Genomic DNA, 4,821 nt, shown 5'->3' on the forward strand with positions numbered 1-4,821 from the left:
AGCACTTAGTATTTTGCGGGTTCTTTCACATCTATCTTGAGTGGCAGACCGCACATCGCTTCTGCGGCTTTACCGAGCGCTTATTCCTAGTAAGCTTGATTATGGATGTGAAGCTTATTCATCTGCAACTCCCCCCTGTTCTAACGGATGTTAGACTCGGTTCATAAAGAAGCTCTCAAATCTGTACTGGGCTTTCAGGTCTTCACCTGTGGAGTCCCTGTATGCTGAGAGTGGAGAACTACCTCTTTCATTACACCGAGAATAATGAACCTGATTTACTACACGAGACTACAAAGGATTCCCGGATCTCCTACTCCGATTGGTTTTCAAACCCCCCTTTAGGATAGCCGATCCTATGGTAGGAGAATGAGGAATTTGTGGAAGATCTTAATTTAAAACTCTCTAAAGGGTTTTGGCTGTTGGAATTCCCAATTTCCGCCTTGGACTAAACAAGTCGAGCTGGATTTAGTCGGAATTGGGAAAGGGGAGAGATCCGAAGCAAAGTCAGAGAGAGATTTCTTCAGCACATTTCTAAATACCGGGGATCAGATGCATTTATACAGATGGTTCGAAATCTGAAAATGGCGTGGGTTTTGCAGCAGTGAGCAGAAGGAAAATGCATCTGGCAGTCTTTTCTCTAGCAGCCTCGATCTTCACTGCGAGTTACATGCCATCCTTACAGCAGTTAAGATGACTAGAGATCCCTTTCGAACCATTCTGTTGTGAATATTGTGACTCTCATAGTGCCTTTCAAGCAATCAAGAGCTTAAACTCATCACATCCAGTATTGAGGGGGGTTCAAGATTGGCTTGCACTGATGTCAACACATAAAAATAACTCTATGTTGGGTGCCAGCGCCTGTTGGTATCAGTGGGAATGAGCGAGCTGATCAGAAGGCCAAGGCAGCTGCCGCTCAGCCTTTGGGTGCTCGTTTTCCTCTCCCAACACCGACCTGAACCCAGCATTAGAAGTTGTCTTCATGATAAATGGAGGGAACATTTGAGGCATACCTCCAGAAACAATCTGTGAGACTTTATAGATGAGCTTGGCAGTTGGGCGACTAGCATCCATCCCAACCGAAAAGTGGAAGTTTGTATTAACAAGACTAAGAATCGGGCACACAAGACTGACTCTGGGCCAATGATGGCTAAAAATGAAACACTTTTTGAAGGATGCCAAGAGTCATTAACGATCGCACATGTAGTGGAAAAGATGTGCAACATTCTCAGACCAAAGACGTATGTACTTGTCTCCCCCATATACACTGAAAAATGTATTGGGGAAAGATTGTGACATAGAGGGTCTTATTAATTTCTTAGGGAGACTATATTTTCAACAAAAATTTTAAATTTTGCATAATGTTTATGCAATGATTTTATGCATTTAGAGCATAACATTTATGCTCTGTTTTTTAATCTATTTATTGTTATTTGTAAGATATTTATTAAGATTTTTAAAGTTTTAAACTTTTTAAATTTTTCTATTAACAAGGTATTCGCCGCTAATGACTTGCTGTTGATGCGGCAGATAATTTAAAAATAATCAATAAATCATTCTGCGCCCCCGCCGACCACCCCCAAAATAAAGGATGTCGGCGGGCTGTGGGACCACCATCCCCTGGGGGGGTTCCCAGGGCTTTGCCCACAAGCTTCATAAAATTATTTGGGCGCAAAAGTCCTTTCAAAAATAAAATTTGGAAAAAATTTTTTTTATTGGTTTAGGCCATACACCATGTCTGTCGTGGTTTTTCCTATATCTAGTAAAAAAAATTTAAAAAAATGCTTTTTAGCAAATGCCTCAAAAATATATTTTTCAGTTTTTCTAGCGATCAAAATTTGGCGTCATTTTGGGAAAACCGCACTGCTCGTCACTAGAAAATTTCTAAAATTTTAAAAAAAATGAAATACCCTACTTTTTCCATGAGAAGTTGCTAAGCCTTGTCACTCAGTTGGGCGATGGGAATTGGGCAGATCTGAAATTTCTCCCCCTTTCAATAGGGGAATGATTGGGCGGAGTGCCATGAGTTTCAAATGTCCGGTTTTTTTCCAAAATTTCACGTACCCTTCTAGCAACTTTGATTTAACATCAGATTAATGCTTTTTATGTCACTGGGACCTGGGGATTCACTCTCGGTTTCTGGAACACAGACAACCTTTCTTTATTATTTTTTTGTCCTAGTCATCGTGGAAAGTGACTGCCTCAGCCACCTCCTTGGTGGTCAGGACTGGGTGTGGTAATTTTCTGGCGAATAAATTAGCAATGTCTGGGTAAATTTAAAATTTATGTACCCTCGTGAATGTTTTAATTTTGTGATGCCTTTTCCTTATTCATTTTATTAATGGACCAGGCCTGGTTTTTGGGGTCATTGCTATTTTTTGTAGAAAAAAAGACGTCTTATTCTTATAGGGGCCCATTTCTTTCAGTATGAAATGAAAAAAGTTTCCCTCTTTAAATGTTTTTTTCAATATTTTTGCGGGCCTTATTGGTTCACTCAGCCCCTGTAGTAATCTGGTTCCCCACAGAACTCTATGCTTAAATAAATCGTTGAAATCTTGGGATGGATTCATTGTATCTAAGAAGAATTCTGAAATTGTTTCCTTTATCATATTTTTCCAAAAACTTCGAGCTTTATGCCCTTGTAAAAACGACTCATCTAAATCATTTTACTTAATTTTTGGTACTGAAGGGGGGTTTTTTGTTTTTTCCCATGTATATTTACAAAAATGGGAAGATGAAGCTTCCCCCCCCGTCGTCAGGTGGCCTAGTCACTTGGCTGCTATTGATGAAAAGAAAAGTAATAGTCAAAACAGCTCCCGTATCGGGGGATTAAACGTCCACCCCGCATCAGACTACCCTTGTTTTTAGAAGGGCCAAATCAAACAGTACAACTTCTTGTTCCCTCTACCCTCCACCCGCAGGGAAACCCCATTATGTGTGGGGAGTATTAAAATACTTATTAATTTTTTTGTGGGAGATTACCCGAAACAAAGACTCAAAATAGGTTACCATATTTCAAAGGACAACAAAATGAACAATAATTGATGTGGCTATTGATTTTTACTTTGCGCAAAAAATTTCCCTTCAAAGTCATGAATTGATTGTTTAATTGACTTTGTACCTTCTCAAACCCTTCCCACACAAATGTACATCAGCAGAGACGAGATGGGTTAAATATTTTTTTGGAACCTATAATATCGGAAGCATGGCAGGCTAATATTTAAGGTCTTTACCTAGTTCTAGGGCTTCGCAGTTCCACTGTATAATGGTTAAAATAAAGATTACGTTTTATAGAGTTTAAAAAAAGTCCCTTTAAACCCCCAAGTTTTTTTTTCTTCTAGGGGGGAACACACCTCTCTCCTCGCTTCCCAAAGGGGCCCTTGTGGGAAATTTTGAGGGGCAGTACTCCTCCCTGCTCCCCCCGATGGGGAATCCGTGGAAGATCTGTTTTTCCCGTCAGAGGAACAGCCAGAAGCCAAAAAGTCCTAGCAGGGGTCCTAGCAATTTTTTTGTCCTTTTCTGTCACTCTAGGGGTGACTAACTTCATGTTCCCTCAGTATGCCCCGTGTTAGGGTTTTCCTTTTTAAAATGCCACATTCAGCGAGCCCGACAGATGGAAAACATACTTCACACTTTAAAAAGTTGCTTCATGCTTTTAGTTGTATCAGATATCTACGCTTTACCACAAGTAATTTATCCAAGTCTTTATGAATGTATCTTAATGAGGTGTGTTCAAATTTTTTATATCTTTTTGTGCTTTTTTTTTTAAATGCATTTTCTGTTCGCATTTTTCCTGTCCAATTTGGTTATATTTCACTTCCACTACGCTTTGGTCCTTCATTTTTATGGGATTCTGTTTTTTTTTCCTTTGTCCAAAGCCCCCGTGTGAACGATTAATCCCTTTAAAAGGGATTTGGGGCACAGGAAAAGTTTCTTTTACATGAAACTTGAATTTTTCGTCATTAAAAAAGATCGTTAACCCGGGGATTAACTTAACCAAGTGACTCCATCTGGGAATTTACGAAAAAAATCAAAATCCCCACCCACTTTACTATCGAGGACCTTTTTTTATAGAATGTTAACATTTTTTAAGGGAATTGATTTTCATTTACACAGCAAAATTCAAAACCTTGCATTCTCTGGGGGGATTCTTACTGTCGTACTGTTATTTGTTGGGTCCATTCACAGTCGGATCGTGAGCTGTCCCCCCTCCTTGAGGAGGAGAGTAATCAGGTCGGGCATAAAAGGTTTCTGGACCGCTCCAAATCCTGGAGCAAGCTCGTTGTCCGAGGGCAACGCCCCTTAAATAAGTTCGAACTTAATTTCTAATAAATAGGAAATCTGTTTTTTTCCCTTTAAACTTCCTCGCCCCCCTTACTGGAAGCATGGTTGGTTCTCCAAAACCCGCTACGGATCAGAGTTGTTGTAAACACCCCTTTCCCCCATAACCACCCTCATGCAAGGACGGTAAATTTAGTGCCCCCCCAAGAGCGCCAAAAATAATCTGGGAGGCCAGGAAAATTAAACAAAGAGAGAAAATCATACAAGAAAAAGTTGCGCCCAAATACCCCCAGACTACGTCAACCCCGGGGGTTTATGATTAAAGGGCTACCCTGAGGGAAAATGCTGCGGTCGGGGGGGAAATGCCGACTACAAATACTGTACCCTTTTTCCCTTTGCAAAAATACCTGAAGGGGCAGTCTTGGGCCTTTCCGGGGAACTGGCCACCCTCGAGGGGGGGACCGTTTATAGAGCATACGGAAAGGGGAACTGTTTTGGGTGGCGGTGACGTGATCCACTGTCCCCCCCAATAACAATTTTTTG

This window comes from Penaeus monodon, chromosome 16, assembly GCF_015228065.2.
Source record: "Penaeus monodon isolate SGIC_2016 chromosome 16, NSTDA_Pmon_1, whole genome shotgun sequence".
NCBI lineage: Eukaryota > Metazoa > Arthropoda > Malacostraca > Decapoda > Penaeidae > Penaeus > Penaeus monodon.